Source organism: Trachurus japonicus, chromosome 21, assembly GCF_045865225.1.
Source record: "Trachurus japonicus isolate A0001 chromosome 21, Traja_1.0".
Taxonomy (NCBI): domain Eukaryota; kingdom Metazoa; phylum Chordata; class Actinopteri; order Carangiformes; family Carangidae; genus Trachurus; species Trachurus japonicus.
The window spans coordinates 14880300-14893249 of NC_140927.1; the positions used below are offsets into that span (position 1 = coordinate 14880300).

The 12950-nt window shown below is 42.6% G+C and overlaps 1 protein-coding gene across 1 annotated transcript in view; it reads right to left on the reverse strand.

Moving 5' to 3' along the window:
• tmem198aa (transmembrane protein 198aa) overlaps window positions 1-12443 on the reverse strand; it is a 35255-nt gene extending 22812 nt beyond the window's left edge. Inside the window, exon 1 of the mRNA XM_085765239.1 lies at window positions 11871-12443. The gene's annotated coding sequence lies outside the window, so the exon portion shown is untranslated. The remainder of the gene's footprint in view (window positions 1-11870) is intronic.
• Between the last annotated feature and the right edge of the window lie 507 nt (window positions 12444-12950).

The following is a 12950-nucleotide window of genomic DNA, read 5'->3' on the forward strand; positions in this document are numbered from 1 at the left end:
GTGGGTCAGGAAGTTTAGTCTTTACCAGGTGTAGAAGAATGTCAATGTTTTTACTGCAATTTCTTTCATCTTTCTTTTGGTTTCCACTTCCTTTTCTGCATCCAACACTAAAGCAAGGAACAAAAAGTGTCTACAATGCAAATGCTTATACATTGTTGGAGAAAGTGCTAGGTTTCTTAGCTACACCATGCAGACAAGCAAGCTACATGCTACATTTGTAGTGGCACCACACACAGTCACAAGGACTCTTCAGGGAGACAGATACAGAAAAAAGTATGAGTCCAGTCAGGATAAAATTGATTTCACGAGATTAAATAATACACTTTGCTGGTTTTCCGCTAAGAATGGACAAAGAAAAAAACATATCTAAGTTAAGAATAAACGAAAATTTGTCCAACCGAGTACAAGTGGTTTATCAAGGGAAAAAGGTATAGCTACAGGCAAAAAAGACTTGCAATACGGTACAAATTTAAGTTTACAAAAAACAAACCAATAAAAATACACAAACATCGCAAAAATTTTTAAGCTGCGCGTTGATTTGAATACGTGAAGATTTTATCAATTCACATTATGTGGTGACCTGACACTACTTCTGCTAACTGCTACGACCACAGAGCGATGACAGCGATGATTATAAAATAGCCCACGAGGTCAGAACAAGGCAGCAGAAAAAGAAAAACAGTAAATTATGCAACAATGTCACGTTCCGTCTGTTGCTATAACAACCAACTACAGGGACCCCACAAACGTGACAGGGGGCTCGTCTCCATGGGAATGTGCATAATAAGAACCAATCTGTGACGGTTTCTTTGAGGCGTCTGGCAACAAACGGTCCTGACCCTTGACCCTATTCAGCTAGTGCCTCTTTGTAATTCAACAACATATTAGGCCATGCACGTTAGATCTACAACGAGATGACGATGATACTCCCATCAGCTAGTGGTCACTGATGACGATGAACAATGATGAACATAGCAATGACATTATCAGGAAAAACAACAGCGTTTTTGTAAGTATGTTACTGTAGCATGTTAGCTGATGTTAGTATTCAGGTCCACACAGTCCCACAGAGTGGCCGACATGACATATTAGTGGGACAAGACAAAGCAAGGACTTCGGCCAGGTTAAAGGCAACCTGAAAGAAGTTGTGGTAATAGGAAAATAGTATCCTACAGTGAGGCACAGCAGCAACAATAGGTCTAGCTGATTTCTGCATGTGTGCTTTGTTGGTGACTACACATTCAGAGGCAGTGAAAATTGTCATGATGTTATACAAGTGTACTCAGCCTGAAAAACACATGGTGGGAGACATCACACCATGAATAAAAATGAATGCAGGGAACCAGCCCTGTTGATTTTTCTTTGTGACAAACAGCAATAATGCACCTAAAGGTCACTGTTCTTTCTTGCAAAAACATTGTTTGCTTCTCTGCATCACCATGTAACCATAGAAGCTGATGTGTGGAGCTAATTATACAGTGTTCGCATTTCCATAAGATGTGCATCAAAGTTGCAACATGTGATGACACGTTTGTCCTTTTCAGTTGTTCTTGTCTGAGATTAGGTAGGATGATGCACTATTTTGAACATCAGTACAGTTTTTCCGTGGCCTCCGAATAACCTGAATGATTTCATTTTGAGTTCGCTCCACTTGGGAGCTTCGGTATGTAAACCCTGCATTACAAACAAACATCTAAATGGTGTTTCACGGGCATGTTTTTCCCCCTGCTGACAAGTGAGGAGGCAGTGAATCACCCCGCAGTACTTCTGGCAGAGATCACAGTTCACTTGATGCTTTGCTCAGCCCTACCCTTGTTTGCATGTCTCTGTCAGCCGAGCAGGCCAATAATGTAAGGTTACATATCAAAACTGCTGGCAGGGTAATGACCATCCTATGTGTTGATGTTCTCTCTGTTGGAGTTTCACTTCTGTTCCTCTCTCCTCCAAATGGGTACAGTCTGAGGTGACAGATCAAATCTGAGGACTGCTGGCACAGTAATACGGTTTTTATGATTTGTTCTGCTCTGTGCCAGCTTGTCTCTGTGGCCTCAAAACTGTACTTGCCATTCACAGCACAGAGTGACTGCACCTTCACCTCCATGGTGTGCAGATCCATGATCTGAAAACAATATACAATTTGGCTGCAAAAGACACTGCCCTAATTGCTTTTCCTGAATGACTATCAGGTATAAATGGTTAATTTTGTTCTTGTAGATTCTGTTGTTCTTCTGTAGATTAACATGGTTATTTCCACAAATGCCAAACTATGCATGGAAAGTCACAACAATTGGGATGTCCTCTCTGCCTTTGCTGACACCCACTGAAATGAGTGTGTAATGTGTTTTCTCCCTAATCCTGCTTCAAGATAAATTATAATTTCTAATATTCTAACATAAAGAGAGGAAAGGAGGAAGAGTTTGAAAGTGTTTGTGTCTATGTGTGTCTTTAGGTGTGTGTATATGTGTGTCAGCATGAATATTTCAGAGACCCCACACTGAGTGGTGGCGACAGAGCATCACCAGAACGAGGACACACTGCTCTCCAGGGTCGGGATTGGAGGGTTTGGACAGAAAGAGAGACGGGCAGACTGAAAGAAAGGGGAGGGAGAGAGAGCGAGAGAGAGAGAGAGAGAGAGAGCATGATGTTCATGCGTTCACAGAAAGAAAATGGGAAGACACAGTACACACTAAATTTTATCATAATTAGAATCTCCAGGCAAGGACAATGCGCCTGTGAGCCTCATCCTCCTTTCAGAAGTGTGTCTGCAGGGAACAACAAAGTTAAAGTCAATGATACTGGGTCTGACTTGACAGAAATCAAAAGAAAGCACAGATATTTCTTCTTGTTAAGTTCAGGTTGGTTGACTGCCTTTTCAGTGTTCAAGGAAAAGTTAACTTCCATACAAGAAAACAAGGCTCTAATGGCATCTACATATGCTGATGGTTTTGTTATCAAGGGCCTGGGATATTGGTCTCTGAGATTTCTGCCTTGACACAAACACAACGGCTGTGAATTTTCAGAAACAGCATGTCTTTCCAGAAACATTTGTTTGATCACTCTCAGTTTTAAACAGACCTCATTGGAGCTATAGCTACTTTCATCTTTCAACAAGAAAATAGTCCCCAGAAAACTCTGGACAGTGTGTTCTGTGGATTCACAGCAATGGGAACAACTTGTTTCAGCAAAGAGATGATGCCATTGAATTTTTATAATGAGGGGGCCTATTCACTGATGAAAGCAATGCACACCCTTAAGTCATAGGCTACATCTACATCTTTAGAAATCTTAAAACTCGGATTGAATCCAAAACTAGACTACATATGGATTTTGTGTCAGACCATTTGTATGAAGACACATCAGAACTCACAGGAACTTCAGGGAGTTCAGTGGGTTACAGACAGTTCAGTGGGCTAAAGCAGGATGGAGAGGTCGTGACTAACTGTTAGTCAAAGGTTAAATGTTGCTAATGCCACTAAAGCTGTTAGTGAGATATCAAGCTTGCTCCCCTGGTGAAGTTAACAAGATACTACCAAGAGGATCACCACGTAGGTATTCAGATTGATCGGTATTTGGCAGGCTATATGGTAGCACCAACATGCCAAAAGGAAAACTGCACATATTCTGGTCAAAGTAGCCTACATAACATAAGTAAACAGTAACCCCCCCCCCTTTCTCCCGATTGGTTTGCTCTGAATGGTCAGCTGAGATGCCTACCAACAAGGTAACGTAACTGGCAAAGCTGTGGGAAAAAACGCGTTTTTTTTCCCCATAGAAACGGGCGTATCAATTAGCCTACTTACTCGGCGATGCTCGCTGTCTTTCCCCAAATCTCCCATACAGTAGCAGCACCTGACCAGATTTTCGTGAGGCCGCCATTTTCAAACTGGAACGTTAGTAAAACAAACACACCTGACGCAGGCGCACTGGCGCAGATGTAACAAGGACATGAATGGAGAGGGAGGGAAACCTGCAATGGATAACTCGGAATAGGCTACTTTTCTGAGAAACAAAACTACTTTTATGACCTGTGGAGCTTTACGACCAAATGAGCACTATAAATAATGGAGGAATGGGCGAAAAACCTGGAGCTTCTAACAGGTAAGGACAACACCCCAGTGCTCGTTCTGCTGATACCTGGAGCCTAGAAGTGGATAAATCATATTTTATGTGTTTATGAAAATTAACTTGAAGTCTAAATGTTTCCTCGGTCAGAAACGGTTCAGTATGGGTTGAGGACAGGGAAGTAGCAACCCAGGACAAGTTGCCCACTATGTTTCAAGGCAGTAGTGGAATAATGCTGTGAATTGCTAAACCATTACTCATTGTGCATTGGTGACTGTATCACTGTGCTGTCTGAAGTAGACAGTGTTATGTTGATGGTGTGAAAGTGGATGTGCCCTGTTGCTGCTGAGCTTCACCTGTAGCATCTTGCAGGAGTTTGTTGCTTTAACTTGCACTTTTTCTGGGCCTGTAACATAATGCATGTGGCATTGCATTAGGAATACTTATTCATTGATGTATTATAGGAGGCAGACACGCAGTGAGTCAGTGTTTCTGGGTAACTGATGTTTAATCCAAAGGGGAATAATTATTCGACTTTTCATGTCACATGCTGTCTGCTTTGTCCGGCTTGCCCTTTGTGTCTTTGCACAGATACCAGACTTTCTTGCTGCCTTTTTTTTAAAATCTTGTCTTTCTATCTGACCATTCATGGGCTTACAGTATTCCTCCGTGCCAGACTCGCATCCCAATAAGCTTTATGAAGTTGATTGTGAGCAGAGAGACAGCCCTGTTCATGTCATGGTTACTATCTGTCAGGACCTTTTCTCTTCTGTTCTGTTTCTGAAGTAGAGAAGGAGAGAGAGAGGGAGCAGAGCATCCATGTGCATGTGACAGTGAGTAACAGTGTTGCTGATGTCATGGTTACTAACAGGATGACTGTGTTTCCATCTAGCCCATCTGTCACCAGGGAGACTACTGCGTGTGTGTGTGAGAGAGAGAGAGAGTGAGAGACTTTAATTAGTATTCAACACAAACGTTACAAAGGAAATACTGTATATCAAAACACTCCAATCTCATCTCCTCCAAACATATGTGACTAAAGGTGCAGTGCACAGACCATGAGATGCGACTCAAAATTATCTCTACACTACCATTGTGTGTATCTTTATTTTGATAATGAGCTTGACGGAGTGAGACACTATATCTCTGTGTGTGGCGTTTTATTAAAAAAGGAGTACATATGCCCTGGTTGCCTTTGTTGCAGTTGGATACTCAGAAGCACGACAGTGATGCAGTAACATTCAGCATTTTTACCACGTCCCAGTATTTACCAAATTATTTAAAAGGTGTGTTGCTTACATCAATGTCTACAATTTTGGAAAGGGTGAGACGTAGGGATTCAAGTTGTTTATTTTGGAAAAACTCCAAACACTCACTGCTTCTATCTTCTCAAATGTGGGTATTTGAGTGAGAACCTCTTGTGTGTTTGTGTATTTTGAAATGTTTGTCAGACAAACAGCAATTTCCAAAATTACTGGTCATTAAGGATGAGTGGCTGGGAACGAATGCCAGACAAATTCTACAAATGCCAGAGACAAAGTAATTGAAGATGAACATAATCATTTGTCGCAGGTATATTTGTTAACAAGCCACTGTCGCAGTTGCTAGCTTCCTGCTCACACAGTTGGCATAGTAACCAAGGCACACAGATAACCTTTTTTATTGGAAATGCATCCATTGTTGCATCCTTGATTAATTGGGCTGATTAACTGAAGATTCTGTATTCTGTTTATACAGCAGATACAAGTATTACAGATCAACTGTGGTTTGTAGTCATTAGTACAGATGATAGAGTCTCACAGCATCCTCATCCTTAGGGCGTTTCTATTGTCCATAAATTCTTTCAGCTGAATTTTACAGACAGCTTTCATACATTTGTGCCACTTGATAAAAAAAGAACTACAGATTCCAATGAGTCATAAGCATATAAATACGAACCATAAGAAAACAAAGATACACTAATATTCGCAAAGGCAATGTAATGCATTTTATTGTCACAATTTCCTGCGGCCTATACATGAAATCCAAGGCCTTTTCAGAGCCAACCTGCATTCAATTTGTGCTGAAAGATAATCTTTCAATGAAAACAAGCTTGCTCACAATTTAAACATTTTAAATGCCTTTCACTCCTCAGATTCTCAGTCCTTCCCATCTGTAAAACACAAACTTGATGAGAGGACACTCACAGCTTAAACAGTCTTGGCCTGGGCCGTTTGGTTGTTCGGGTCATTGGGTTTAAATGCAGGATGGGTTATTTGTATGGGAGCAGAGAAACTTTCCCCTCTCACTCCCACTCTCTTCCATTGAGCTACAAGTCTATTGAGATGTCTGAGTGACCTACAGACCCCTCACACACACACATACCAACTCAGACACACAAACACACAAAACAAGATAAATGAGGTCCTAATCTCTATCAGTTTGTTTCCTTCTTGTGCATCAGTCCACCCTTTCCGTCTACTTATTAAGTGCCGACACCTGTATGAGTAGGACTACTTTGCCATGCGCTGATCCCCAGCGCACCTTAAGGTGTTGCTCTGTGTGTCATGGGCAGCAACAGAGCACTTAATGTGAAGTGTGAATGTGTGTGCGTATGCCGGTGGCCTCGGCATTGATCCCCTATAAGCCTTGGTGCCTGTGGCCTGAAGGTGAGGTGACAGGGGAGTAAAGAGGCTTTCATCAGATTACGGCTCATTCCCTGTCTTTCATCTTCTCTCTTTCCAGCATCATTTATCTCACTGCTGCCTTCAACCACTCTTGCTCTTTCTTTCTCCTCTTCTCCTGCCGAACACTAGACCTACTTTGAGCCACGCTGTTAAATTTGTCTCCGATCCCCACGTGGATCCATTTGTCTCTTTTTAAATGTCCCGCATGAGCTGATGTTGAGACAAACACTTGAAATACCTGAAACAACAGGTGTTACACAGATGACTACGATCAATGCTGTTGCTATTTAAAGACTTATTTGGCATCCATTACTCTTTCACTTCCCACATACTTATTCTCATACAGCTTTGTTATGTTTTTCTACTTTCAGAGAGCAGTGAAAAATAATAAGAATAAAGAACATTTTCCTCTTATTTTTTTTCTTCTGGAGACATGAATGCCTTGCATGCCTAGACACTATCAGTAGTGAAAGTATTCAGCTCTTTGGCTCAAGTAACTGCAGTAATTGCAGAAACGGAAATAGTTTAAATGTCTTGTTATAGATAAATAAATATATGTTACAAGTATTAGCCACAGAATATAAAGTAAAAACCGCTCTAGTAGTCTCTGTCATTGTGCATTAGTATATAAACAGCATTCTAATGCTGTATCTGATTCAGGTGGAGCTCATTTAAAAAAAAAAAAAGGCACATCAGTAAGTTTAATGCACTCTATAAAACTCCCCTATCCTTTACTGTATATTAGAAAGTAACTAAATGTATGTTAGAACAAAAACATATCCGACCCCCGTCGACATCCCAGATTCCCCGTGGCGCCCTTGATCAAGGCTCTTGACACCACCTGCTGCAGTCAAGCTGCTCGCTGGCCCGCTGGTCAGACTGTGGTTGACTGTGTGAAGGTGCATAGAAGACCATTCCTGCAAAACAGTTTTCCCTCAGTGAATCTACCCTGAATAATTAAAAGTAATGTTGTTGTGTATGAAATCTAATAGGGAATAAGCATAAAGGAGCAGTATCCAAATCCAATGCAGGAACCTCAAAATGATTCTTGAGAGCAGGAACTGGGCAAATACACTTGGTTCCTTTCCACCAGGGGCAAACACACAGTACCTTTTTGTCTGTGATGGTGAGAACGCACGACTGGAGGCTGTAGACTCGAGTAACACACACACACGCACACACACAAACATGCACACAGTACACACTCTCTGTATAAAGCCTCGCCTTCAATGTTTTACTGTTTCTATTAGCTGCTCACAGCTCTGTCTCTCTGTAGACCCGTCCTGAATTACTGAATTCAATTGTAGCTCTGCTCTCCATTTGCTCTTCCTGATTGCTGTGTTAGTTGTTGGCCAACACATTCACAGCCATTCAGTACTGCTATACATTACACACGAGGAGCGCCCATTGACCTCGCCAAGTTCTTGACCACATTTAGGTTGAATGCTGGAAACAGCTGTGTTTAAGAGGAAACAATATTTTCTACTAAAGCGACACACACACACACACACACACACACACCTTATACACATATATACCAAAAGCATTTGTGCACACACCCACATGCACACATCTCTCAGATATTGCCCGCATGTACAACATAAATGTTGACAGATACAGCAGACGTGTCTGCCAGGATTGTGCAGAGGGAGACCCTTTCAGCTAAAACCACCATGACAGCGAGGCGTACACAAGCACACACACACACACACACAAAACGCCACAATGCCAGAGGGCTCTTGCATGCTGTGAGTCGGATCTGGTTGAAACTAGTGGCTCTCAACCTGACACTGTCCTCATTACGCTGATGGAGTACTGACGACTGTACATTTCGCGTATAGAGTTGCCAAATCATTACAGAGGACGTCCAGGCAGCGTACTGGTGAGCTGAATAACAAACAGCGCTACGTCTGACCAGAGCTTTACAACACTATGTGTATGTGTGGAGTGTGTGTGTGTGTGTGTGTGCGCGTGTGTGTGCATGGGAACATGCCGGTGGGAAGGACAGCACTAGTGTGTATTAATGGGATTAGGATCGACTTTACCCTTTCTCTTTCCTCTTCTCTTACACTCATCCTTCCTCTTTACCCCCCCCCTCACCTCCATTCCTCTTTTAACTCTTCTTCCCTTTCTTTGTTCCCCATCTCTTTCTCCTCTCTAATCATCCAGCCTGAAAGTCTATGCTCCTAATTTTATGGGAGTGGGGTTCTCCTGGGTGTTTTTTTTGTTTGTATTCATCTCAGTCTCTGCTCAGTCCCCACTTTACATTTGTCATCACCCTGCCCTCTCTCACGTTGTCCTCCTACCTTCTCGCCTTGCGCGTCGCTCTTCATATTCATTCCTCTAATAACTCCCATATTCACCCGCAGTCCTCGCCGGCTTTGCTCTTGGCTGCCCTCTTCAACCCATCATTTATCTTTCCCTTAAATATCCAACCAAAGCACCGAGGCCTGTTGCAGACTAGTTCTGTCAGACAGAGAAGACACGGTAGACGTTTAGAGCTCCGTCTTCAGTCTGAGTCTTTTTGGCTTATGTTCACTGCACTTATATAACCCATCATCAAAGCATTGCGCAGTGTGAGCATTGCAACACAGGCAATCTATGAATTGTATCATCTGTGTGAATGATGTTCTCTCTGGTACCCATTCCCCCTCTCAATTTTTGGTAACTATTACTAAAAGCACTCCTATCATAAAATACCGAACAATGAGGCCAATTTTGCCGTTTAAAATAATGTTTGTGCGGTTGAAAGCTGTCCTCTCTGTGCTCTCCAGCATTTCTGTTTGTTTGTCTCTCCTGGACTGTTTTTCCTTTTAAGTATTCAAAGGCATTGGGGAGATATTTTTTCGAGAGATAAGGTCTTAAAACAAAGATATTTTTCTTATGGCTTCACGAATCTGAGGAAGCTCTTTTCTTCACCTCTGCCAGCTACACAGAGAGTGAAAATGTCACACGGAGGCAGAACTTTTGACTTCCAGCCAAAGGCAAAGATGGGAAAAAACACCTTTTGAGGATCTCAATCGAGTTCTTAATGGACTTTTTAAATGCCATAGGGATGAGTCCCATCACATGCGTCTATCTCCTTTGTCTCCTCTCCTCTCCTCTCCTCTCCTCTCCTCTCCTCTCTGTGTCGGTGTCTCACCATCTCCTCATCCACCTCATCAATCATAAATGTAAAACACTTTGATTTTACTCAGTAACTCCTGTTCCAGTCTCTTGTTGGGTCCCTACAGTACATGCTCCAGTGAAGGAGCAGATGAAGGCTGGGTGCCTGCTGAGCTGAAGGTAAATATGTGAAAACCTGTTTGTTCCCTAGAAACAACGAGCACACTTAGCTACGTTTAAGCCATCTGAAAATCTATATTTTGGTTTTTTTCACCTTTTAATGGAAAGCACAGTCAAGAGAGAGACAGGAAATGGGGAGGTAAAGGGGGTTGGGGGGGGGTTGACATCCAGGAAAGGGCCGCTCGATGCAGAATTCGAACCGGGGCTGCCTGCAGTGAGGACTGTAGCCTCAACACACAGGGCAGCTGCTCTACCAACTGAGCTAAACACCGCCCCTGCCATCTGAAAATTTAAACTCCATTATTTACTTACTTACATTCACGTGGCGGCTTCACTTAACTATTAATTTCCTTAAACACACCTTGGTTTCGTCTGTGGGAAGGCCGCAAATTCACAGTTCAGCTCAGGAAATGATTCACAGACTGGAGGCGAGTCTTATTAAAAGATTTAATAACACTACCAAGTAAGAAACCCCTGTGGGTTGACACCAGAGCCCTCTCCAGTGCATCAGCTGAACAACAGCACTCAGTAATGAGCAGCACAATGGTTTCTTACTGTAACACTCATACACACTCCATCTTATTCATGCTTCTTCCCATGGCATCCTTTCATCAGCAAACACTATTCAGACACAGTTCAAGCTTCATATCTATCATTACATCTAGATCTGGGGTCAGGGGATGTAATTTAGCTTTCTCTAATAGGATGCACCCGGTCATTTTTCATGCTCAGACGAGGCCAAAATGTTCCTTGCAATCTGTCATTTAAAAAGCGAGTCAGAACTCATAACTGTGTAATCATTTTCATACAGTATGCCAGTGTTATATTCCTTACTTTCCCCCGTAGTAGAAAGCACAGCATGTGAATGTCTACACTCTTTTCTGGGTGGATGGTTCATGTTTCTCTTCCTCATATGACATGGACAGCTGTGTGCACTGCTCTCACAAAACCAAACACACAAACACATGATTAGTGCCCAAGAAAATGATGATGATGAAGAAGAAGCAGACAACTAAAGCTCTCTCTTTTACATAGAATGGTTTTCATTTTGATCCATTGTCAATAATTGTAACCTAAGACACAGAACTTGGGTTCAAGCTCTGCCTGAGAACTAGTGCGTGGTGGCAACATTTGCTTAACAAAAGAAATACAAGGAAAATGCCTGCACACTTAGCTCAGCAGGCTCGCTGCCTATAATTACCTCTTCTTTGCTCTGGCAAACTACTAATTATGAAGATGTTTAATGTGCTATTACTGTTCCCCAATGAAGAGAGAAAGGATAGATAGATAGATAGATAGATAGATAGATAGATAGATAGATAGATAGATAGATAGATAGATAGATAGATAGATAGATAGATAGATAGATAGGGGTGCACGTGACTTTCAATCAATTTGCCTCCTAGTGTTTACACGCTGTCCAGCCCAATTATATATCGAATTCAGCGTTTAGTCCTTTAAATTATTAATCCCCACACATCATGAAGGATTCATCTCGCTGTCACTGATATGCGACCATGGAGAGGTCTCCAAGTGGCCGTGTCTTCTTTAGGGAGCACCAAATGTTCCGCTTTGAAAACAATAGAGGGAAAACAATAGCAGAGCTGGGGCAGTCCTCCATGTGTCTAATTTTCAAAGGCAATTACAGCGACGGGCAGAAGGCTGTGGGCAGTGTAATTGGCTGTTATAACGATTTTTAACATTAGGAAATGAGGATGGTTCCTCGTCGGGGCTGTTTGATGGAGATTAGTGGAGAAAACGTTCCACTTTAGTCTGTATTTGTTGGCACGCGTCAGACTCGGTTCAATAATGATACTAAAAATTTAGGTGAACAAAGATTTTTTTTTTTTTACTCACCTCAGAAATGCAACATATTAGCGTGTTTTCCGTTCTTCATAATCCACAGTCCTCCACAATGAAAGAACAACAACAAAAAAAATATCAAAGCCAATATAGGACTATATAGGAAATCTCCACTTGTCGACTCGGTCAGCTTGAACAACCCAGCATCGTGGTTCAGTTGAACCGGATTCGGTTCCAAAGCCAGAGAGCAACTCCAGAAACCTTTTTAGTAGCGAAGATGAAACAATGCTCAACTCCTCTCTCCTCTCCTCTCCTCTCCTCTCCTCTCTTGTCTTCTCTCCTCTCCTCTCCTCTCCTCTCCTCTCCTCCGCTCTTGGCTTATTTCTCACTTGCTGCCCGCCTCCCGTTGTCCAGACAGACGCCTGTTGTTGGCCAGCAGCACCTCATGTAATATTGAACGCCGATAATGGACCATGCAAGTGCGACGGGAAATGGAGATGCAGACTTGCGCTTTTTTATTCCATGTTTACATCATGCACCCCCCCCAATCATATCCCTCCTAAACGACCAGTGTGTGCGCGCTTCCTTTGTGCTCCTTGTGTCTAACCCTCTCTCACACTCTCAACGGGTTAAACCATTCCCGCAGCACAGGAGGGGGGGTGTCTGTGTCTGTGTGTGTATGTGTGAGGGAGGGAGGGAGGGAGAGGGGGGCGAGTGGAGAGGAGAAGGAGCTATTCATGTGATTATATGGGAACGAATGGGCTTGGTGACTCGTGGCCAAATGTTGTTGTTGTCGAGGATAAAGAGACGGGTAGGAAGAGAAGAGAGGAGGGAAAGGGAATGGGAGGAGGGGGGGGTGTGGAGAAAGTGTGGGAGAGAGGAAAAGACAGCCAAAAAAAAAAATAGGGACACAGTAAAGATGCAAAGGAAGTGTATACACAAAGAAAACAGGGCGCTTTTGGTATCATCAGAAAAATTATATAGCCTACAACAGATATTCCTTTTTAATTAACAAGAGTGTTCAGATACAACAACATCTGTTATTTGATGTTTCCTATGACGGGATGAGTTTGTTGGTTTGTTGTTTTGGCACACTGGATAATCACCCTCTCTGAAACGCACCCTCCTTAACAC